This window comes from Hemicordylus capensis, chromosome 2 (genome assembly GCF_027244095.1).
Source record: "Hemicordylus capensis ecotype Gifberg chromosome 2, rHemCap1.1.pri, whole genome shotgun sequence".
Taxonomy (NCBI): Eukaryota; Metazoa; Chordata; class Lepidosauria; order Squamata; family Cordylidae; genus Hemicordylus; species Hemicordylus capensis.
The window spans coordinates 200788736-200814084 of record NC_069658.1 but is presented as its reverse complement, the minus strand read 5'-3'; the positions used below and the strand labels follow the sequence as shown (position 1 = coordinate 200814084).

General features: G+C 46.6%; 1 long non-coding RNA gene across 2 annotated transcripts in view; it reads right to left on the bottom strand.

Annotated features, from left to right (window-relative positions):
• Positions 1–332: 332 nt before the first annotated feature.
• LOC128346358 (uncharacterized) overlaps positions 333–25349 on the bottom strand; it is a 79888-nt gene continuing 54871 nt past the window's right edge. For both annotated transcript variants that reach the window (XR_008316930.1, XR_008316929.1), the window contains exons 3-6: positions 11915–12029; positions 10686–10808; positions 5232–5315; positions 333–1615 (exon numbers count right to left, since the gene is read on the bottom strand). This is a non-coding gene — a long non-coding RNA (uncharacterized LOC128346358). The remainder of the gene's footprint in view (positions 1616–5231; positions 5316–10685; positions 10809–11914; positions 12030–25349) is intronic.

Genomic DNA, 25349 nt, shown 5'->3' with positions numbered 1-25349 from the left:
TCCCTGCCTTAGCAGGGAGTTGTAGTCTAATATCTCTAGGAGGCCAAAGTTGTGCAGCCCTGATTTGCCACAACTTTCAGCCACAACTATTAACCCCCTTACTCCAAGTTTTCCTAGCTGAGTGATGTTCACGAACTGAAAATGGCTGTTCGGTTGAAATTCGGACTGAATGTGTACTGATGGTACCCGAACTGGTGGCAAGCGCCAACACCACTGCTCACCCCCCTGGCACAGCCCAAGTGTGTGGCGATCCCTCTCCAGCAACTTGCTCACGTGGCGGCAGCACAAATCCGGACTCTGCAGAGGCGGAATCGTGCTGCTGCCATGCAGGCAGGCTGCTGGAGAGGGAGTGTCACATGCTTGGGCTGTGCCAGGGGGGCGAGCAACAGTGCCAACAGCCAGCAGTGGGCCAGTAAGAACCTTAATCGACTTCTCTCGCCACCCCCCTCAACCACCCTTCAGAACACTTTTAAAGGATCCCCGCACCACTTGGCTAGTATAAGGGAACCCTCACTGGATTCCCCTTTACAAGCATAGCTCTTTGATTCTGAACTGGTCCACCTAAGTCTGGGCTTGGTTCGGTTTGATTGCGGACTGGACCAGCTCCGGTCTGGTGCATGATTGAATCGTCAAACCAGCCCAGTTTGAGGTGAATCAGTTCAGGACTGAACAGTCCATGCACACCCCTAGAGTACATCTTATTCTTTTCTCTTGTACTTTTTTCATCAGTCTTGTATCTGCACTCCCCCACTAATTTTAATCCTATATTCTGCAGTGGAAAAGATTCTCAATTTAAAAGGTAAAGAACTGTGTAGATTTGAAATTGGATGCTGCTGCTTTGTACAGATATGCTTATTTGCATTTTCCCTTCCACTGGCAGGTTTTTTGCAAGCAGAATTGTAAAGTTACAGAATCCCTGAGCAACAGGAGAGTTCTCATTTGGGTGTTTGCTTGAGTAAAAGGAGAATCCCCATTAGTTGCTATCTGTATTGGGTTTATGACACAAGGTTGAGCAGCTCTGAGTCTCTCCAGCAGAGAACTTCTCAGGCTTGTAACAGCTGTCATCTCACCACATTATTAGGTAGGAGAGCTGGGATGTTTTATCCCCCTGGCAAGTATCTTTGCAAGAAGTTTGAGCATGGCTGGCCGTCTTCTTTCCACCCTGGTGATCTCTGAGAGTAGCTACATGTTTATAGTGCATAGCCTTGCCCTCAAGGAGGCCATATATAACTTTTTATTTATGGCCGATTATTTGCGTAGACTGGTTCTGTGTATTGAAGGAAAATGATATTGCAGTACTTTCACATGCTGGTTAAAATTGCATCTGGTTGCTTATTATGAGTTTGCATGTTTATAAAGCTACTTGGTGTTATTTTAAGGAGCCCCTTTCTGCTTGTAAACGTGTGGTTGGATGAATCTTGAGAAAAGAAAACCCTTGGCGGTGTATATTTTTGTGATTCCCCTACAGGTCTGGTGTCAAGAGAGCAGATTCTTGTTTTCCCATGCATGGAGGCAATTGATGGCAGGCATATTCTCAGCAGTTGTATTGTGTTAGCTCTGGCTGTCCTCCGCCAAGCCTCGCTCTGCTTGGCATATTGCGGCAGGGAGGGATGGTCTGGAAAGAAACACAGAGATGATAAAGTGAGCTGTCAAATTTTATTTTATTTTATTTTAAACTGGAGGCAAAAGACTTTGCAGCTCCTCTAGGCTGAGCTCATGCTACATGCATAAGCAAAGCACAAGGAAAAAAGAAATGAGATCTGAGCAGTTGGAGACATATTGTGGAAAGCAGTTTATAAAGTCCTATTTGTTGCCCAGTGTCAGACCTAGTTCTTGTTATGTCTTGGTGGCAGTGGTGTAGCAACCCTTGAGCAAGCGGGGACAATTGTTCCCAGGCCCAGAGGGTCTTGGTGCCCCTCCTTGCCCAGGGTGCTTCCTTGCCCCTATCCTGCACCCAGCTGGCGAGCAAAGCGCTCACCAGCTGGGAGCATGAAGCACGCCCCTCTCCTCTCCTCACCTCTCCTCTCCTCTCCTCTCCTCTCCAACTCTCTGGAAGACGGATAGACCCTCTCCCGGGAATTGGTCCTGTCCCTGCATCTGATGTCAGACACAAGGGGTGGGGCCAATGCTGAGAAACCCAGCAGGGTTTCCATTTTGAAGTGAAGGTGAGCTGTCAGGAAGAACTAGTGGTGGCTCTTCCTGTCTGCCTGGTGACCATGCTGAGCTCGGCCCGCGGCCTGCTTTTAGGGGCCAGTGCAGAGCTGCTGCAGCAGGTTGGTGCTGGGTGGGCTGCTGGCTGCTGCAGAGTGGCCGTGGGTGAGTGGTATCCGAGGAGCCAGCTGAGTTGACCATGGCAGCGGCATGGAGAAGGCGGCGGCGGTGGCGACGGGTCCCCCAGTGTAAGGACAGTAGGTGACCCAGGCCTGGGAAGACATTGCCCTGCCTCCTTGGATTGCCCCATCTGACATCAGATGCAGGGATTGTGGGTTGGGGCGCACGTGCGCTTTGCACGCACAATGGAGAAATGGGAGGGTGCACTTTGTCCCCCGGCCACCACAAAGCTTGCTACGCCACTGGTTGGTGGTGTTGGTAAAGATGATGCCAAGGTGGATTATCATGGGGAATACATCAGCAGAGTTCCTTTGTTGCTTAAACCAGTCCACAAGTCTGCTGCACAAGCTTTTAATCCAGGAGTATCAAGTGACCCACTCTGGTCTATTGCTGCAAGAGACTGCCTTGCCAGAGTTGAATGCTAGCACATTAGCTAAATCTCGATTGACTAGCCTTCTGGCCTGGTCCCAGATTCAGGACCTGCGGCAGACTCAAGCCCTCCTGACACCTAAATATTATGCTGCGCTCCACCACCTGTCAATGAAAGTTGGTGCATAGGAACATGCCAGATACTCAGCTCATTCACACAACCACTTTGAGGTGGGTAGGAGCCCAGTTGAGATGTTTTCCTAAGTGGTACATGAACACCACCCCTGCTAGGCTCCACCAGCCCAGCTGGCACACAATTACAGCAGGCGGCCAGTCCACTTCTGAAATCAGCAGCTTCAAGTACCACCCACACACAGAAGGTCCTCCAAGGGCCGGGATGCATTCCCAGCATCCCCTTCCCTGCCAGCAGATTGGAAAAGCTTAATTACATAAGCAGCTGCCCTCTCATTTGGGGGAAAGGTTGAAAATTTGTTTTAAATTGCCCTCTTGCCCATCTCTTTTGTGAATTGGTGGTAGGTAATCATGCCATTCCAAACAACTCACTAACCCATGGGGAACAATGGGGTGTTTCGAGTTCCCTGTTGTTCCCTATGGCCAAACACTCAAAACTTTTTGAGTTTGTTTCATCAAAACAGCAGGCATTCTTCTGTTTCAACGAAATGTTTCAAGCATTTTGTGTTTTGTTTCGAGCTCAAAACAAAAAGCTCAATCCATTTTGTGCACATCCCTAGTAGGAGGACTCTGCACTCCACCCTTGGTAAAAAGCCAGGTACAGAAGCTGAGTAACCCTGCCATGAGCAACCTGAGCTGGAAAGAAATGTTCAAGTTCTCACGATCATGCAAATCTGGGTAGCCCACCTCCTAGCCTGGTTGTGTGAACCTGCCGGCTGAGTCAGACCACTGGTCCTTCTCGTTCAATATTATTCTCACTAACTGGCAGAGGCTCTGCAGGTTTTCAGGCAGAGGTATTTCCCAGCCCTACTTGGAGATGCCAGGGATTGAACTTGGGACCTTCTGCATGCAAAGGAAGTGCTCTACTAGGGATATGCAATCAAGACGTTAGCCTGGTTTGGCACAAATCTGAATTGGATTTGAGCCACCCTGGGCTACTTGGGTTCAATTAAACCCAGCCGGTTTGGGGCGGGGGGAGGGGTATACTTGTAAAGAAGAATCCGGCTAGGATTCCCCTTTACAAGCACAGGGGATTCCCTAGCCTAAAAAGGCTTTCTTTTAACTTTAAAGCAAGGGGGGAGGAATTCTTAACTTTTACCATTAACTCTCAGTGCATTGCCAACATATCAACTTTTACCGTTAAAATGAAGCCCTGCCGGTGGCAGGGGTGGCTGCTGCTGCATCCGGAGACTCAAGAGGTGAGAGCGGGGGCTCCGCCAACCACCCCACCGCCCTCCCATTTGGGAGGGTGGCAGGGTGGTTGGAGGAGCCCCCGCTGCCACCTCCTCCGTCTCCGGCTGCAGCAGTGGCCACCCCTGCCACCGGCAGGGCTTCATTTTAAAGAGAAAAAGTAAGCATTTTCCCCACCAGCGAGGCAGCTGGAGGAGCCCCCTCTATTGCCTCCCCAGTTTCTGCCGCTGCAGTGGCCATCCCCCACTGCAAGCGGGGCTTCATTTTAAATGTAAAAGTCAAGAACTGCCCCCTCCCATACACCAGCCACCACTTTAAGGTTGAAAGAAAGCATTATTAGGCTAAGAAATCCCCTGTCCTTGTAAATGTGAATCCTAGCCGGATTCCCCTTTACACCCCACTCCCCTGAGCTGAGCCACCTTAAGTGGTGCAGCAGGGAAATGCTTGACTTTACAGCAGAAGGTTGCTGATTCGAATCCCCGCTGGTACTATATCAGGCAGCAGCGATATAGGAAGATGCTGAAAGGCATCATCTCATACTGCGCGGGAGATGGCAATGGTAAACCCCTCCTGTATTCTACCAAAGAAAACCACAGGGCTCTGTGGGCGCCAGGAGTCGAAATCAACTTGATGGCACACTTTACCTTACCCCTGAGCTGGCCCACAAGCCAGTTCTGCAAACTGGGGGCATTCAGGTTCAAACTCAGACCGGCACCCTCCCTTTGGGGGCCAGTCCAGTTTGAACTTGGACCACACATCCCTCTGCACTGCCACTGAGCTACAGCCCATCCTCAATATTATCTTGGTACAGAGTTGTTACGTCAAAGTATTCCGCTGATTTTTATCTAGGACAAATGACATCGCAATGAAACGTGCTTTCAAGTTAATGGATGGAAATTCATTTTTGCGATTAGTACACAAACAACCTGTAGAACTTTGAATAAACTTAGACTCTGTTTTTCCTCCCTAGATCATGAAGACAGTACAATCAACAAACAGTTAATCACCAGGCTCAGCTTCATGCCCACTTCAGTTAGGTGCCCTGGGCGACTGCCCAGAGTGCCCACCTCTGGCTCTGAGTAGACAGCACAGAGTTTTTGAGGAATCACATTTCACATCTGAAGTGGGAGGCGAATGGGAGGACTCACCTTCATCTGCACTGTGTAGGGGTGATACAATCGTAGCCAGCATGGCATAGCCCCATCCACATCTGCTTCCATCAGTCGGCTTTCCTGCACACAGTGGCACAGGCTGTCAACATATCCATACAAAAAGGATACAATCAAACCTGGCTTTTCCATCCACAGCACAACAGGATAGGGAGGCAGATTTGGTTGACAGAATCCTGTTGTGCTGGAGATGCCGCAGACCTGTTCAACCTATGCAGGAATTCCACTTGGCTGCAGCACAGGGAGTGGTCAGAGAGCCAAGCCCCCTCCATTGCCCTGACTGGGAGGACCAACTGTGACCTGGCTTCTCCCCTCCAAGAGCTGTGCTCATCTGCAACCATTCCACCTGCAGCCAATCCGGCTGGCACCCTCCATCAGATACGTTGATGGAAGTTTAAATGTATGAGGTCACTCACACAGCCATCAGTGCCGGGGGAGGGGGGAGGGCTGCGGGGAAGTCAGGAGCCCACCTACCTTCCTCCACACGACCCCTGACACTCCTAGGCTCTGCTATGCCTCACGCCCACACAGTTGGCAGGGCAGTGAGCAGCACAGCAATAATGAGGAGGAGGGAAGGCTGCCCAGCTGCCAGGAATCCCACAATGCACCGCACAAACAGCATGGTGCACTGGGGAACTTCCTGCTGCTGGGTCACCCCCCCGCCCCCATCTCTATGGTCTTAATGGCTGCTGGCAGCTCAAAAGGAGCTGCCAGAAGATTGAGTGCCCACACAACCCAGGCATGAGGTAGGAGGTGCACATGAATCCTCCTACCTAACTTTTAACCCAGGTACAGAAGCAAGGCTGCCCAGTGGTGGAGCACTGCAGTTGGGAGCGATCCCAGTGCTGCACATGACCAGACCTTCCTGTGGCAGCAAGCTCTGTTCTATGTGAATCTGGTAGCTCCAATCATGTGAACAACCTTTATGTATTGCTTTTGTTAACGCCGTAATCTGCTTTGGGAATTCAGGTTGAGAAGTGTACTCAAAAGGGAAGAGCAACTGGACCTGTCCAACCCTAGCCCCAGCATCCCTTCAGTGGCTGTTGCAGCTCTCCACCTTGTGTTTATTTTTAGATTTTGAGCATTTTTGGGACAGGAAACCATCCTATTTATTATTTATTTATCTTTCCAAGTAAGCTGCTTTGAGAAGCTTTGTCAAAAAGCAGTGTATTTTGTAGAAGTAGTAGGAAAAAATTCAAGAATTTGTATGGAGGGTGGGGGAAAGTGCCATGGGTTGCATGGGGGATGCTTAAAGGGGCTTCTGATTCACACTTGTGTTGCAGGTAATGCTTTATAGGCAAGTGTAGCTCTCCTTGCTTTGCCCCCAAATGCCCATTGAGAACAACTCTCAGCTGCAACAGCACTATTCTCAAATGTTCCAAAACCACAAGCCAAGCCTGCCTCCAAAAATATGTTGAGGTTTTCAAATATTATATTTTGGGGCTTTGTTTTCTTTGTTAATGTGGTTTCTGGTTTAAGATTCACTGCGGGCATGTTTTCAGACCTTTCTCAGACACCATGAAACGTCTTCTTTTAAAAAACTGAAAGCCACCAACATCCTCATAATTTTGGCTAGTGCAGTTTTATGGAACAACCTACAGTACCACCTAGCTACCCTCACTGCTTCTGCTAGCAGTGGCAAGTTCATAGCAAGCTTTCCAGGGCCCGCTTCCTTCAGAGAAAGAGTTTATGGCATCTTTTGACTGTTTGTTTAAATCATAGCTGGTAGAGGGGTGGCGGCGAGTTTGTTTATTTTTTATTTCTCACATTTGTATACTGCCTCATATATAAATCTCTAGGTGGTTTACATAAAATTTAAAAATAGAACAAACAGCTCAAACCACCTAAAGCAATTTAAAAATTTAACTAAAAGCCTGACGGAACAGATGTGTCTTAAAAGGTTTTTTTAAAGGCAGCTAAAGAAGGGAAAGCTTTTATTCTGACAGGAAGTGTGCTTCAAAGTCTTGGGGCGGCTATAGAAAAAGTGAGGGATCTGCAGACAGGGGTGGTGCTTCCATGAGGTGAGCTGAGTCGGTTGCCCCCGGCAGCAAAATATCGGGCCACCAGCGGAGGGGGGGGGGGCAAGATGTCCTCCTCTGCCACCTCACCAGCCTCCCTCTGCCATCCCCCAACCTCCAGGTAGTGCTTCGTCAAGCAAGAGCACAGCCACTTCTCAGAAAAGAGGCACTCCTCACCACCACCATCACCACCACCACCTCCTCCTCCATTTTCTTGCCACTGCCTCCCTCATTTGCTGCTGCTGGCCTGATAATACTAAGCGGCCACTCACATGACCTACCGGGCAGGCAGGGGGAAGGCTTCCCAAACCTTGCCTTCCCCCCAGACGGTCAGTGTTTTCCTGGTGGAAGTGTGGAGCGCACTCCCACACGATTCCTGCCACTCTGGGCACTGCGGGGCAGTGCAGATTGCTCTGAAGCCGGGACCCTTTGTTCCAGCCTCCGAGAATCTCATAGTGCACCACATGCCGAGCACAGTGCACAGGCACAGTGCACTGGGGGATTCCCTCAGGGGATGGGTGCTCTAGGTACCCGCCTCTGTCAGCGCAAGCAGCTTGTGCTGACACACAATCCTGGAGTCAAGGTTATGGGCACATTTTCACTGAAATACTGAAGAGGGCAACAAAGATGGTTAGGGATCTTGAAAACAAGCCCTATGATGGAAAGGTGAAGGAAATGTGTATGTTAGCCTTGTCACACAGAAGAAAGTAAAGGGGCTATTCTGATGATCAGCAAAAATCGGGCTAGGCTCCACTAGCCTGATTTTTGCCAATCGCCAGAACCACCGGGCTCAGCTGCGAGCCTGGTGGTTATGCAGTGAGTAACCCGCTCAAGAACCCCTGCTCCAAAACCAGGTTTGCGGAGTGAGCGCATGCCCCCCACGAGCTCCCCAGCCCCTGCCAGCTCCGTCTCGGAGCCGGCAATCATGTGAGCGGCCAATCCGGCCTCCCAGGGCTCCCTTCCCGCTCACCGCCCCAAACCGGGTCTCACAGATTGTGAGACCCGACCCAAAGTCTTTAGGCCTCTTCACACAATCATTTGAACCTAGGTTTAATGTGGATTACCAACATTAGTGTGATTGTATGAACGATGCCATAAGCCACCTTAGCATGGGTTCACACAATTGCTTCAAAGTTGGTAACCCACATTAAATCTGGATTCAAATGACTGTGTGAACAAGCCTGTTGTCAGATTCCCCAGAGAGCAGGATTAAATCTAATGGGCTTAGGAAGGGTAGAACTGTTCAGCTGAACATTAGGAGAAACTTCTTAACAGTAAAAGCAGTTCAGCAATGGAACCAATGACCTAGGAGGGTGGTGGGCTTTGCCTTACTGGGGGTCTTCAGGCAGAGCTAGACAGCATTTGATGGGGATGTTCTAGCCGTAGTTTCCCTGCATAAAGCTGGGGGTTGGACAAGATGGCGTATAAGGATCCCTCCATGAGTCTGCAGTTCTATATTCCACCTTATCAGAACATATATGAAGGCAGCCAAAAACTGATTGCTTGCAGCCAGAGAAAGTGAATCTTGACTAAACATCATTGAAATAAATGATACTAAAATCAGTCACAACTAACTCATCTAATTGATTTCAATAGTGTTAGTCAGGATTAATTTGCTTTGGAATGGATACAACTGCTAATTATTATAAAATGTAACAGAGAATAAAAACATAAATATACCCCATCAACCAACCAAACAACCAAAGTTGTCTATCCCTGACCTAAGGAAAGCTCTTGAAATCTGAGAAAAGCAAAGTACAATGTGCCTTTCACCAAATCTGATCTTGTCCATTGGGACAGTGAAGCAAACAGGACTCAGGATGAACTTAATATGACACATACAAATACCTAACCGCCTTACTTTGTTGAGCCATTTTGAAAAAGAAGCGTAATCCAGTGAGCCTATTTTGCAAGTATCTTTGGAACAGGGAAATGTATTATTAAAATAATTGCCTGGTGCTAATTATAATGATTAGCATAATAACCATCTTGTTGTCATACCAGGCAAGTGCATTACATCATTTGCCAGTGGCAAGCAAAGACTTCAATGCGGGATGGATGAAAGGATGTAAGGTTTCTTGCTTGCATAAGGTGGCTGATGTCTGAGAAGGCCTACTTTCGCTAGCAAAGTTCAGGGATTGTTACTGTAGGACATCATCCTCTCTGGTCTGCTTATCTAGGCATACATAAGCCAGTTTCAGAGCATCAAATTCACATATAAGGTGGAACCGCGGGTCCAATGGACCTGCAGCTCTGCTCCCCCCACACTGCTCTCCGGTCTGATTTTGGATGTAACGAAGAGCAGGGAACTTGTAGTTAGTGTGATTGCAGAGAGGAGGAGCAACTGGCTGTGCAGGCTTCCTTTTTGCATGAAGGAAGCCAATCGAGGCCGCATAGCCAATTAGGGCCGGAGAGTGGAAGGAGCCTCCTTCAACTCTGGTTGAAGGCAACTCAGCCTGCAGTTCTGAATTCAGACACAATACAGGCTGTGTTGACCCAACACAGGCTGGGGTGATGAAACCCAGTACAACCCGAGGGTTCAGATTGGATCTCCAGAGAGAAAACCTTGGGTTGCTTGTGTCACAGAACTGGAGTTGCATGCATTCAGACATAACAGTTTGCAAACCTCTGGCCCCTTTAACTCTGGTTCTGCGTTACGTGTGATTGCGGCCTCTGTCATATTCTAGTGTGGCCAAGAAACAAACAGCAGTAGGCTTGATTCTGAATGGGTGGGATCACCAGGGCGTGGACAGCTTTATTCCAGTGCTGCTGCTGAGTTCACCTCCTGACTTTCTCCCATATTAGTGAATGGATAACATTCATTTTATGGGAAATAGCAGTTCAACACTTGGGAGTGCTGCAGCAATGAGGGCAACACTTGCCTTACAGCCTTGTTACAGGGTGCCCTAGTTCTCACTGGCCTGCAGGATGGTGAAATTTGTCTCTGAATGCAAGGGAGAGGGAGAGGGAGGGAGAGAGAGATTGCATCCCCAACAGTACTCACAATATAAAATCCTCTCTACAGGCACAGTTCCTGTTATAATGGCAAGCATTTTGCTAGTTCTAAGAGCAGGCCTACTGATTACACAAACCGTGGGCTGTTTCAGCAATGCACTCTTGCCAACTATGCTGATTTCCAGATAAAGGGATCAGATTTGAAGGCTGTGCTTCTGTGCACACCTTCATGTAAGGTTGCCCTAGACATTACCTGCTTTAACTGGAAGCAGCTCTTCAGACTCTCAGGGGGGAAAGAAAAAAAAGGGGGGGGGGCTTTTCCTAGTTCTGCAGCTGGAGGTGCAAGTGGAAATGCCAGGGATTAAGTATAGGATCTTCTGCATGCAAAGCATGCATTCTACTCTGGGACTCAGTGGAATTTGCTGCTTATTAAACATGCATCGGATTGGGTGGTGCTTACCTGATTAGTTAAGTTGTGGCCAATGTCAGGAGCAATGGTCTTGCAATGAATTTGACTGAAGCTGAGTTTTTGCAAAGCTGACCTTGTTTCTCCTTATAACTGTAAGGCACTGATGAGAAAATTCTGTGGAAGCAATAAATATTTGTGCAATAGATGCAAAATGACCACACGAAAACCAAACCACAAAATGCTAGATTAAAAAGGCAGACAGGCCTTCATAATGGCAGCCTGTGGTAGGTTTGCTTAACAGATACAAATCACCACCGCTGTGCTGAAACCTTGGACAGGGAGCTTTCACCAGGAATGGGGATGGGTGGGGTTGGGAAACCTGGTGTATATTTAATAGACAGCCACTTCCTCATTTCTATTAAATCCATCCCATACCTGCCAGCATTCCTAGGCAGCAAACCTAGAAGATTTTACATTTGAATAATGAAATATAGTGTGCACATTGATGAGATTTTCTCTATGGCCTCATAAATGTAATGGAAGAGAGCAGTTTTTTGCTCAGAATATCAGTACAGTTGGCATCTCCCCCTTCTACATTGCCTCAGAAGTACAGTATGCCTTTAGCGTGAGTCTGCTCAGAATGATTATACAGTATTGGCATCTACTCTTTGTCCCTTTAATACTGCTGCATTGGGAGTAAAGGGCATAGCTCAGAACCAGCTACCAAGATTTTGTTTCCTTTTCTGAATAGAACTCTGCAAATTCTCCTTATATATATATGGAGTCGTCTTGTAATATACTATAGCTCAAAAAACATTGTTATGTATATGGTGCCATGACCATACATGATGCTTTACAGAATATTATCATTAGTAAATAAGATGATGATAATTACTATAATTACTATTTATTATTAACAAATAAGACAGGTCCCTTCCTAAAGGAGTGTGCAATCTGAATGCCAAACTGGGAAGAGACATAGCAAAGATGCACTAGTGCAGTGAGAGAGCAGACTAATGGGATTTCCCAACTAACTGCACAATTGCAGCGGGGAGCAGCAATTTATGATGCCCTCCCCTTCCCCAGGAAGTCCTCTGTGCCACCCAGAAATATGTCCTTGAGGGTTATGCAGCCATTTTTTCAGGTGGCACAGAGGTCATGAAACATTGAACTTTCATTCTGTTCATATTTTTACTCACTTCTAATATGCATCTTGTTATTGACTAACCTCTTTGTCCTTTCTCTTCCTTCCTTACAGATCTTCATTCACATTTACTCACCATTCTCCTAAGGGACTAATTTGGCCTTGACTCTTCCTCTAATTTTCCCATCCAACAATCTTCTTCTCTCCTTCCTTCTTATACAATTATACACACTTGGCCTTCAATTCATTTCCTTTTATGCAAAGAATGAAAACTTGAGTTATTATATGATGCACATTCAAGCTTGTAAATAAAACGCACTCTTACTGACAAACACAGAACAGAAACTTATTTTCAAAATACAAGTCACAAGTTGGAAAAGCATAACAACAGTTCTTCCTAGTGAGAGCTGATACCAAGCCCCAGGCAATCTTAGTCCCATTTCTTTGCTGGGTGGAATAGGTGTGGGTTGGAATGGTCCGCAGCTATGGTTCCAGTTCTAACTCACCATCTGCCTTGATTGCAAGTTCAAATGAGAGTAAAATCCTCGTGAAGGACACCACCTCATTTTTTCACATGGAGGGGTCATATGAACATTGAAGTGTTATAGTCCCCATGTGGCACATAGGAAGCTGCCTTATTCAGAATCAGACCACTGGCCCATCTAGCTCAGCACTGTCTACACTGGTTGGCAGTGGTTCTTCAGGAGCCACTGATATTGGGTATTTCCCAGCCCTACCTAAGACCTTATAAGCAAAGCAGATGCTCTACACCTGAGCTGTGGCCTCATCCCTATGTGACAACTACTATATAAAAGTTGTGATTGCTATGCTCTTTCCCTCCCCTTTCCTGAGCTATAGGAAACTCCAAAGTCACCCATCTTGTAAGGAGAAAGACAGGACCAAAGACTTATGTTGGGTTGTTTTTATCTATCAGTCTTGTCTGTCTGTCTGTCTAGGGGATGGGCTGTAGGTCACTGGTAGAGCATCCGCTTTGTAGGCAGAAGGTCCCAGGTTCAATGCTTGGCATCTCCAGTTAGGGTTAGGAGAGACTCCTGCCTGAAACCTTGGACAGCCACTGCCAGTCAGTGTAGACCAGTGGTTCCCAACCTGGGTTCCTCCACGTGTTGCTGAACTACAACTCCCAGCATCCCCAGCTACAATCTATTATGGATGGGGATGCTGGGAGTTGTAGTTCAGCAACATCTGGAGGAACCCAGGTTGGGAGCCACTGGAGTAGAAAATACTGAGCGAGATGAACCAAGGGCCAGCCTGCCCACTAAGTGAACTAAGCGCCTGCTTAGGGTACAAAGCGGGCAGGGGCGGTGACAGTCTGGGTCCCATGGGACCAAGAGTTGGCCACCCTCCACCCTCTCCCTGCAGCCTCTGCCTCCACCCACACTTTTGCTGTGCTGATGAGTGGGGCAGATGAGCGGGTGGGTGTTCCCTATCACCCGCCCCTCCACTTTCCCTCTTTGCCGCCACTGCCACACAAAGCAGCAGGTAGAGGCGGCAGTGGCAAGGAGGACAGGCACATGCTCCCCGTCACCCACACACCCTCCTGCGAGCTGCCTCCACAGCATTTAACCGCCACAGAGGCTGTGGCCAGGAGGGCACCCAGGCGGGCAATGAGGGCAGTGGTGGGTGCCTGGGCTGACTTCTCCTGGGGCGCCCCTGAGCCTTGGGCCAGCTCTGGTCTGACTCAGTATAAGACAGCTTCCTATGTTTCTCCTCTCTGTCTGTCTGTCTAAATATTTCTGCTCTGCCTTTCTGCCAGAAATCCAAAGGACTTCTCAAAAACTCTGAAAATACAACATAAACTAGAAAAAAGTAATTAAATTGAAAACATTCAAGGGGTTGGAGAGGAGCCCAAGCATCCAGCAGAGTGACACTATTCACCAAAGGTTTTGACCACCTATAAGCAATTGCTTGTCTGACTTTTTTGCTGAAGTGCAAGTCCTTTTCCATGCTGATGGGGTCACTCATGATTACTGAGTACACAGAACACTTACAGCTTTCCAAGATAAATACCATTTTAATGTTAGAAACATGCATGGAATTAAGACTCAATTTACTTTGCCAACATATGCAAATACCTTCACCAACAGTCAGCACTGGGAATCAGAGAAAATGTTTCCAAGAACAGAAAATGTTTTTGTATCCCCCCCTACCCCCCAAAACCCCTATCTGTGAAATACTTTCTGCAACATCTCTGAAAGTTTGTTTTGCTTTGTTTTATTGACTTTCATACATTTCCAATTCAGGGGAAAAAATTGGGGTGTAAATGAGAGGCATTAAGAAGGGCAGAGGGTAGAGCTGCAATGTCCTCTGAAATTTAGGGTAGCCCCCAGATCTTTGCTCCTCCACCTGGCTACTAAATTCCACCTGGATTTACACAGATTTAAAATGCGCTGCCTGGATTGCCCGGATTTTACTCTGGATCCAATCACATGGGAGGGTAGAGGAGGAGGGGGAAGTAAACAAATCTATCAAATAAATAAATAAAATGCAAAATAGTTGACACATAATTTGCATACTATGCAAATTAGGCCACCCAGATTTGGGAAGCTTGAATATGGCAACCCTAGCAGAGGGGGGGAGGTGTAGTTAATGCCCCTCCCCCAGTGTTTCAGATTTAATACATGTGATTGTTACTCAGCAGAGCCTACATCTCTGTATATGATGAAGCATTAAAAAGAAATGCTTCATAATAAATACTCATAAAATACATTTTTTTGCAATTCAATCTTGATATGATATCCAAGCAAAAGGCTTTGAATCTTGCTGTGAGTCTTGCTGTGAATTCAGCAGCCTCCCCGGTGTTGATGCTAAGGAAATGCCACATAGTAAACGCAATGATTTCTAGAAAAAAAAATTTTTTAATTTCCAGGTATAGAAAGTATATCTTGAAATTTTGGTATACCATAATATATTTATGTTGTTTGTTGCCAGACAAGTGAGGTGTCGATTTCAAGGTTAGATTTGGGAAGGTTTATTGGATATTCATTGTGCTGCTCTATGCCTTTTTTCCTTTTCAATTATGATTTTTTAATATTACCATTTCTAATATATTTTCTGATTAAGAGTTAATAAGTTCTCATTTAATGCTGTTGAAAATTTTCTTTAAAATTTTTTTAATCCTATATCTGAAAATCAATAAGATATGACCAAACAGGATGGCCAGCCAAACAAAGAAAAAGAAAATAATTCTGAAATTTACTTGGATGTTATCAGAGAAATGCAAGGAACATAGGACAAGTTGCAATATACTGAGTCAGAGCATTGGTCTGTCTAGCTCAGTATTGTCTGCATTCACCGGCAGCAACTCCCCAAGGTTATAGGTAGGAATCTCACGGTCCTACTTAGAGATGCCAGGGAATGAACCTGAGACTTCAGATTCTCTTCCACTGAGGTATGGGCTCATCCCCAAGGGAAATATCTTATCGTCTCCCATCCAAATGCAAACCAAGGCAGACCCTCCTTACCAAAGGGAACAATTCATACTCGCTACCACAAGACCAGTTCTCCTCCCCCGGGCTCCTAATGTTTTCAGTTGTTTCCCTTGTCATGCTAGTACAGGGGCCGGTGTCATTTGGAGGAAGAACTGGTAGGCTGGAGGAGCTGCTGAACCCTTCTGCTTGTCAATTATCTCCTGTAGGTGCCCCTGCCCCAATGGTTGTTTAGAAGTTCTGCTCCCCAGCCAGGCTCTACTACTACAAGTACTGCTACTACAAATATTTATATACCGCTTTTCAACAAAAGTTCCCAAAGTGGCTTACATAGAGATATAATAAATAAATAAATAATAAATAAAGATGGCTCCCTGACCCCCCAAAAGACTCACAATTGAAAACGAAACATAAGGTAGACACCAGCAACAGCCACTGGAGGGATGTTGTGCTAGGGTTGGATGGGGCCATGTGCTCTCCTCCTGCTCAATAAAGAAAATCACCACTTTTGAAAGGTTCCTCTTTGCTCAGTTAGCAGGCTTTGAGAGTTCTGCTGCCCAGCCTGGGCTCTGAGCCTAGCTAAGTGGAAATCAGTGGCAGGGGGATTTGCAGGGAATGACTGCTGAGAATGGGAGAAGTTCAGCATGTCTCCTTTCTACCTGTCACGTCCTTTCATTACCAAAAGATGCAGCTCTCTCAACATTGTGTGAGTCTGAGAGCACCGTCCTCTATAATGCTGTACAGGCTCCAAAACTCTAAGAGCATGTGGAGTACCAGCTATGCCAGTAGCACCATGCAAGCCAGAAAGCACCTGGACTCTTATACAGCTTCCAGCAGTATGTGACTCGCAAAGTGTTCAGAAGTAACTGCACGAGTTGACGTGGAGAAAGTTTCGCCAATTCACGAGCACCAGGAAATGATGTTGAGGAAATTCACAAATCACAGACTTGTAGTATGAATGCTCACGGCTTGTAATGTTCAGTTTTATTACACTCCTAATCTGAAACTCCTGCTCCATTTTAAATTAATGATGAGCCATATTTAGAGCTGATGTCCCACTTTTGCCTGTGCTTGGTTGGTTGGCACTCATCAGACTAGTCTGGCAAGACCAGTAGCCGCTGTTGGCACAAGCTCAGAGTCAGAACTAGATTACTTTAACCCTTTATTCCATCTCAACAAGGAATTGTCCTTCCTTCCTGATTGTATTTTTTTAAAATTAAAAACCAGATTTATAGATGAGTCCATAAAGAGTTACTCTGTTTGCATAGGTGTAAACCAAATTTACCGATGAACGTTATCAGCAGATTTAACATTCCATTAAGCAACAAGCCAAATCCAGTTCTTAATGAACTTATCTGGATCTCCCTTTTCTTTGGGCTATCTGCAACTTCACTGCTGTTAACACAGCTCTATATCAATCCAATAATTCTAGTATATGAACAAAGCATTGCACAGTGACAATGAGGGTGGCCCTGGGATGAAATTTGGGGTGGCCCTTGTCACTGCTGCCACTGCCAGCTGCCACCACCCTGCAGCTCATGCTTTGCCCAGCTTCCCTTTGCTGGGCCGTATTGCAGACCAATGACATCATCGCACCGGCACAAACTGGTGGCATGATGTCACTAGATTCCATCACAGCTAGCCAAGAGAGACAGGCTAGCCACAGTGGCAGTGGGAAGGAGCAGTGCGGCTTGGTGATATGTCTGGGCAACCCAAGAGAAGAAGCAGGGGGTGGGGTGAGGGTGAAGGGACGAGTGTCATGTGGCTCCTGGCAGCTCCCAGAGGTCACGTGGACACTGGTGGCCTGGAGACAGTTGTCCTTGTCCCCTTTGCTCCACTGTAGCTCCGTGCCTGCTAGCAGCAGTTAATAAGCAAACTACACTTTCTGAATCATCTGTTGTACATTCTTTAAGTACTAATTAACAAAACTTGGGGGAAATAAGTAAAGCTATGTCTCATAATCGTGGAACAGAAGGAGGAACTAGCTGATGGAATCTTGCTATGCTGATTAGTAGAGACCGAAGATCTCCTTCTTTACAGGGAAGAGATGTTAAAATGTGAAAGAAAGCATTTCCCAAAGGTATACATCTCTGTGGGGGAAATGGTGGGCGGACGAGTAAAACATGTACTTCAGATAGAAAACAGCTGTTCAAAACAAAACATGCAGAAAACTTGAAATGGAATTGAAAATCCTCCTCCCTCCCATCAACCTTAATCAACTTCAGATTTTTCATCTGATGCAAGCACATTTAAAACTACAAAAGTGTTGGCTTGTACACATGCACCCCAACAGTGGGAAAGGGGTCCAAAAGGATTTTGAAATGGGTCTGAGCTTCTCTTACCTCCTCACTGACAGAGGCGGCAGCAACAGCAGCAACTGGATACTGTTCTAAATGCTATCTTTTGCCTCCTATGTCTTCCCACCTCCACCCTCCCAGCATGTGATGGAGCCATAGCTAAGTGATAGGTCATCTGCGTGCACACCGAACAGAAGATCTCAGGTTCAGTCTGAGGCATGCCCAGATAGGTCTGGGAAAGACGCCTCTATGAAATCCTAGAGAACTGCTGGCAGTCAATGTAGACAATAAGAAGAGAGAGCGGCCAGTGGTCTGACTCAGGAGAAAGCAGTTTCCTATGTACATTCCATTTCCCTCAAGAAATTACGGGAAAACCTTACATCAGCACATATGACTGCATTTTCTCACATCCATTGTTTGCTATATTATTCTTGCCTCTCCCTTTCCTCTGCTTTCTCCGATACTCTCATCCCTCCCCTCTGTTTTCCATGCGTACTGTCAACGTTTAGACTGTAAGCTCCTTAAGACAAGGACTTGTTTTCTTGGGCTGACATCCACTGCAGTGTTGTGTGTCCACAACAGTGCACTGCAGGGCTGCTGCATCCTTCAAAAGCAGCATCAAGTCTCCACCAAAGAGACAGTTGCACAGAAAGAACGTTTGCAGATTTCTCCAGTCAGGACAACATGGACACCTAACTCTGCGCTAGGTGTCAGCCTCTGTGTATACTGTAAACCACCATGTACACTGGCTGATTGTGGTGCAGTATCATCATCATCATCTCATAGGAACATAGGAAGCTGCCATATACTGAGTCAGACCATTGGTCTATCTAGCTCAGTATTGTCTTCACAGACTGGCAGCGGCTTCTCCAAGGTTGCAGGCAGGAATCTCTCTCAGCCCTATCTTGGAGATGGCAGGGAGGGAACTTGGAACCTAGATGCTCTTCTCAGAGCAGTTCCATCCCCTGAGGGGAATATCTTACAGTGCTCACACTTCTAGCCTCCCTTTCATATGCTACTAGGGCAGACCCTGCTTAGCTAAGGGAACAAGTCATGCCTGCTAACATAAGACCAGCTGTCTCATCGTAATCAAACATGACTGTTGCCTGCAGTTAGGGGTTGGAGTTATCCTGTTCCAAAGGGCCTTGCGGGGCGGGGGGAGCCATCTGAGGGCTGGGGACTGCCTTTCCTGCCTGGCCCTCTTTCTCCCACTGGCCAGCTGCTCTTGCTGCCCCAGCAGCCAGATTGGGGGCAGTGGTGGTGGGGCGGGTGTCTCCCAAGTCTTGGACTGTCCCCTTTGGAACATCCTCCTGTCAGAGGCCTGCTTGCTCCCATGCTGTACTTCTTCAGATGCCAGGCAAAAACATGGCTTTTTCAGCAAGCTTTCGTATTTCTGTACTGGCACCAACTCTAAGGCTCCCTCATGGTACAGTCTTCGACATGTAGCCCAGGCTTGGCTTTTTAAACAGGGTTTTGGCTTCAGGTGATGTGATTTGTGGTGGGCTGTGCTTTTATCTCTGCTGTCTGTACCAGATGCTTTGTGTTTTGTTGCCAAATTTATTTTGAACTCTTAAATATTGACTATGCTTTATTGTTTTACATTTTGTTGTAAACCACCTCTGTTTTGCTGCTTTTAATTCTACTGTTTTCTACAAAGCTGCCTTTGCTTGCATTTGCAAAAAGGACATAGTATAGAGGCTTTAAAATAATGCTTTTAACATTCCTTTCTTTTTAAGTAAGAGGTCACTCTTCACAGCAACCTGTGTCAGTCTCAGGATTGCAAATTCTCAGCTCCAGGACCCCCATACACCACTTGTGAAGTGGGGTAGGGGTGTGTGTGTGTGTGTGTGTGAGTGAGAGAGAGAGAGAGAGAGAGAGAGAGAGAGAGAGAGAGAGAGCATGCCTTTGACCCCATGCTCTTACTGCAAACCCACCAGACTGAGCTCTGTGCAGAGGGTGCCATTTAGGTTACAGTACCAGCCCACCTGAGCATTCAGTCAGCTGACCCCAAGGGCCAATCCCTGTCCACCAGGCCCTGTAAAGCCCTGGCTTCAGAGCTTGCTCCTGAATCCAAGCAATATCTCTGCTGTGAGCATACTGGTTGCTTAAGGTCTAGCTTTCTCTACTTGATTGCTGCCTTGGCTCTTAGCTGCTTCTTCGTTTGGATTATGCATGTGCATCTGGTCCCTCTGATCCTTGTTTGCTACTGTGGGTCCTTGCCTGCCTGTTTGGGGCCACACACCTGCTTTCACTCCAATTGGACTGACCACTAACAATCCCAGGTCCCAGAACCTGATTGCTGAAGGCTGGCATGACTTGTCCATGTCTCATGAGTCCTGTCCAAGGGCGGTTTTAGCAGGTTTTCACATTGTCATGGCAACCAAACTCTTGCCTAAGGCAATGGATGATTTAACCCTTCTGTCCTCCTTGGCCTATCCCTGCAATTGGTGAGGCGGAGCTTTGCCATGGAGCCCCCAGGCTTCTTTAAGAAGGGATGTTTGAAAACTTCACAAACGAAGGAGAGGAGAGCTGGTCTTGTGGTAGCAAGCATGACTTGTCCCCTTAGCTAAGCAGGGTCTGCCCTGGTTGCACATGAAAGGGAGACGAAGTGTGAGCACTGGAAGATATTCCCCTCAGGGGATGGAACTGCTCTGAGAAGAGCATCTAGGTTCCAAGTTCCCTCCCTGGCTTCTCCAAGATAGGGCTGAGAGAGATTCCTGCCTGCAACCTTGGAGAAGCCACTGCCAGTCTGTGAAGACAATACTGAGCTAGATGGACCTATGGTTTGACTCAGTATATGGCAGCTTCCTATGTTCCTATGAAGCCAATTGCCTGACTCTGGGCTCCTTCCATTCCAGTATTTACATACAGAGGTGAACCTAGGTAATTCTGGAGCCTGGTCCTGAAGGCCTTTGGAGTCCTCTCTCCCCTGCAAATTAGGCATCATCATGCTCAGCTGGGGCTGGCCACACCAGCTGGAACAGACTAAAGAAGATTTGGGGGCCCCCAGGGACTGTAGAGGCCCTGGAATTCGGCCCCAAAGTCTAGGGGTAAGAGCACCTCTGTATACATATGAGGTGCTAAACTGCTGATTCATTGTTTCAGTTGCCAAATGCAAATATCAGAGATAGCAGATTGTCTTCTTAACATCCTGGTGACGAGGCATGTTCAAGTCAGACCAGGGACGGGGCGCTGGTACTTCTCAGGTTCTCTGGCTGTTGAGGTGGGCATGGTCATGGGTGATGTCATGGAGATCACCTGCACTTCTGAATTTGCAGCTACTTCACTGGATGTCAGGCATATTTGCTCCACCAAAGAAACTAATGTAATCGTGTAATGTAAAACTAGCAGGCTTTTAGTTTGCCCTTGTTCCTTGTGGCACGGGGTGGGGGCAGCTCAGGAGAGACAGACAGCACAACAGCCCTAGCTGCTCTCCAAAAGAGGAGCAGAACTTCACAGAGCCAAGTAAGTGAGGCTCACTCCGCTTTTCCTCTTCCTCCCACAACCCAACCCAGCTGCATTACATTCATGGGGTTATGTATCATTGTTGTATCAAACAGATTTTTGTTCAGACATCTCACATCTGTGAACTTCAGCTTTTTAATACAATTAAGGACTTGTTATAGCTATATTAAATGACTGCATTCTGAAAGTACTAGCACCTGTGTCTCTTATTTTCATTAAGCAACATTAGAACGTTTTGGCTTTTTTACCCAGAGGTATTTTATACAAGGCTGATTTGTCTGAAGAATTATGTTGCCACAGATCACACAGCATGTCATATGGAATGTTTTGCTAGGTATAGTTTGAGATCTAATATCAGGAGGTAAAATTCCCATCTATGTAGTTTGAGATTAAAACATAGGAAGCTGCCATATACTGAGTCAGACCATTGGTCCCTCTAGCTCAGTATTGTCTTCACAGACTGGCAGCGGCTTCTCCAAGGTTGCAGGCAGGAATCTCTCTCAGCCCTATCTTGGAGATGCTGCCAGGTAGGGAACTTGGAACCTTCTCTTCCCAGAGCAGGCCCATCCCCTAGGAGGAATATTTTGCAGTACTCTCATGTAGTCTACCATTCAAAGGTTATAGCAGTGGCACAATCTGGTGCCACAACACAATGCCGCCTTCAAACCTTAGGCTGGAGCGGTGAAGCTCACTACAAATCGAAGGTTCAGATTACGGTTTTGGCTTGAAAACCTTGGGCCACTTTTATGACAAAACCACAGTTTCATGCATTGGGATGATCATGAAATTGAACCTTTTGCTTGTTTGCCTACAGTTTTGGCATTATGTGTGAAGGTGGCCTAATTTACTTTTACAGTACAGCCAGGAAGTCAAAATACTAACTTTTTGCAGTAAATTGGAGCTACTTGGAGAGTTTGTTAGAAAATTAATGTTAAAATAGTAGGGGTGTGTAAGCAGGCTCGGACTGAGCCAGCCTTGAGTTAGAGCCGGCTCAACTCAGAATGGCTCCACTTGTGACCTCAAAAATTGCAGTTCTTCACTGGGTCTGCGTTCCTGTGCTCACCCTGGAGCAAATCCCATTGAGCACAATGGCGCTTACTTCCAAGAAGACTTGTACAAGTGAACGTGTAAAACCACGGAACAAACCCCAAGTGCAGGTCGGTCAAGCGCTCTCAATGCTGGCATCCATATATTGCATATTGGCATCATGAACAGTTTCCTGGCATAAGTTTATTGTCGCTATAATTATGTATGTTAGTGTTTACTATTATTATTGTGTCCTTGAGCAAGAGTGGGTCTAAACATAAAAGTAAAAATAAATTGTTAGATATTATTGCTTATTATTATTGCTGGATGATTTCAACATGCATAATACACATTTACTAGGGCAGGGGGCATGATTACATATAACTGTGAAAATGGGAGGGGACTGTAGACTGAACAGGGACAGTGAGCCAAGGTCCCTGATCTTTTAAGGACCTAGCAGTGCCTCTGGTTCTGCTCACCTTCTTCTCTGCTCTGAAGCTCTTTTGCAGTGAGGGCAGAAGCCCTAATCTACCCCAGGGTGCACTGCTTCAAATAAATGTCTTCCATTTGCTATTCACGATGAATGGTGTTTGGCTCTAATAAATCAAATTTGATTTTACAAGATTAGACAATAAAAATATTTGCATCGTGCAATTTGCATAATTTATTAGGCTTGCAGCAAATTTGTTGAGTGTAATCAATTAATTAAGAGTGGCTATTCTGCCCTATCTCGAAGTTTCAGAGTGGGGGTACAACATGGGACCATGGGGAAGCTAAAAGTGTATGGGGGGGGATTGTTAGTCAATGTGAAACAGCAATAACCTAAATGTGAGCACCCTAAGGTACTTCAGTAAGAAGTTGCTTATTAAATAATGTTGAAAACATTCACTTAAATCAGTGTCAGGTTCTTGTCAGCCATTCTGGTGCCTTTGAATGCAATGACCAGTGCCCTGGAAGGTGGGAACAGGTTAATGTCTTACTGAGCGATTGGGTAGCATATGACCCGCATCTTTTATCTAATGTCCCTTTAAATAAAAGGGTTATCTTTCCTTTATCAAAGGCTGAACATTTAGGGAAGTGTCTTGGAATAATGGCTGACATACTGCACAACAGTACATCAATTTAGCAACTCTGCATTCATGCAAATTCCACATGCTATGCAAATTGTGCACATGCAAAATTTGCACAAATTGTGTTACATGAGCATAAATTCTTATTTAACGTTATTTAACGTATTTTTATACCGCCCAAGCCTTGCGAAGCTGAATGGAAATAAACTTGTGTCTCTGAATGGAAATAAATCCATTCTTTCCAATGGATTTACACTTGTGTAACACTATTGGCACACATTTTGCATTTGCACAACTTGCATGCACACAGCAGCATTACTTGGCTGACACACCATTGCGCAGTATGCCAGCCACTATCTCCAGTGTATCCGGGCCCCATAGCCCTCTGCTTAGGTGACTTGTCTGCCCTGGTGGCGCAGTGGTAAAACTGCCGCCCTGTAACCAGAAGGTTACAAGTTCGATCCTGACCAGGGGCTCAAGGTTGACTCAGCCTTCCATCCTTCCGAGGTCGGTAAAATGAGTACCCAGAATGTTGGGGGGCAATATGCTAAATCATTGTAAACCGCTTAGAGAGCTCCGGCTATAAAGCGGTATATAAATGTAAGTGCTATTGCTATAGTGCTATTAGATTAATAGCTGACTGTTCAACCAATCAAAGCATTGTCGACATGGATCCCAGGTCCCATAGATGCACTTCGCTGCTGCCATTCCATTTTTCTTTCTCCCTTCTTCCAGATAACATGCAGAGTGACTCAATGTATGACCAGAAGTCATCACAACATGCATTTCCCTGCCTCTGATGCCAATAGTAAATCTTAGCACTGCCCACAGCCTTCCCTGCCTTTTCTTTTGGTCCTTGTTTCTCATGCTGTCACTTGTGCCCTCTGCTCCTCCAGCTCTACCACCCTCTGTGGTCCAAGGGTCTCCTACTTCTTTGAAGTATTTGGTGGCCGATTTCCCTTGGCATGGAACTCTCTCCCTGAACATGTACCAGCTCCCTCCCTTCCTTCATGCCCCCCTCCTCAAAATCCACCTGTGGCAATCCTTGGCCTTTGACTTATCCTCTGGATCCTCCTTGCCAAATATGCCTAAGCTTTAAGTACAGCTCTCTCCAGATTATCCTTGCCTTACATTCAGTGATGCGGGGAGTGAGATTGTGCCTATGGCCACACCTACGTTCAGCTGAACACACAGACGTCGGGGCATGGCCTCGCCAGCCAGAATGTGCATGGTCCCACTCCTCCATCCATGCAGCCACTGCATGTATGAAGAGGATTGTCTGAAGAGTGACACCTGCAACTTCATTTGCCCACATTCCTCCCCCTGGCTTTGTGTCTCCCTCCGCTCCCTCTTCTGCATTCCCTATTGTCTGTTTTAGGCATTTTGTAAGCTCATTGGAGGCAGAAGCCTATTGTAGCTTATGCAACTCAGTAAGGTGCCATGTACACTGATTGCACAGTTAAAAATAGTAATGATCATGTTCCCCAGCATTAGAAGGGCAGAGCAAGAGCTGTGGCTTTGCAGAGAGCTCAGCCAAAGGCTTATACTGCAGCAGAGTGCATACACACGGGGAGGGGGAAATTTCCACTGCTCTCCTCTCCCTCACAAGCCTGTTCAGCTTCGGCCTTCCTGCAGATGTTGGCCTACAACTTCCATAATCCCTGGCTACTGTGTCAGGGGATTATGGGAGTTGAAGTCCAAAAACAGCTGGCGTGGGTGGGTGGGGCTAAGTTGAGCAGGCCTGCAAAGAACATTTTCGCTTCCAGAAATATGTCAAAGGCTGTGCAACCCTCGGGGACAAAGTTTTAGCCCCTAATGCACCACTGCAGTGGTAGTCTGGATGTCAGCCAGTAACTGCTGCATCAGGGCTGAAAAAGAAGTTGGAAAGTTTTGAATTCACCTCCAAGCTTAGAATCTGCCTGAACATACTTCAGGTTCTCCTTCCTGTCACATCAACATTACAAGGAATTGCCTCACATGTTGGTGCTTTTAAGACAATCGTAGGAGATGTCACAAGGAAATTAACGTCTCTTAGAAGTGATAGAGGCTGGGCTTATATTCCGAGTGAAATGCAATCTTTTCCCATTTCGTTGTTTTTGGGGCGGGGGGGGGACAGGTTGCATACTGTAAGAGAGTTTTTTTGACTAGGTTGATATTGGTGAACAAACCCCTGATGTAATGTCTGTCTTGAAATGTTTACATTATGCTGGATTGTCTTTTGCAGCAGCTGCAAGATCACTTTGATGTTTCCGAACAGATCATGAAAG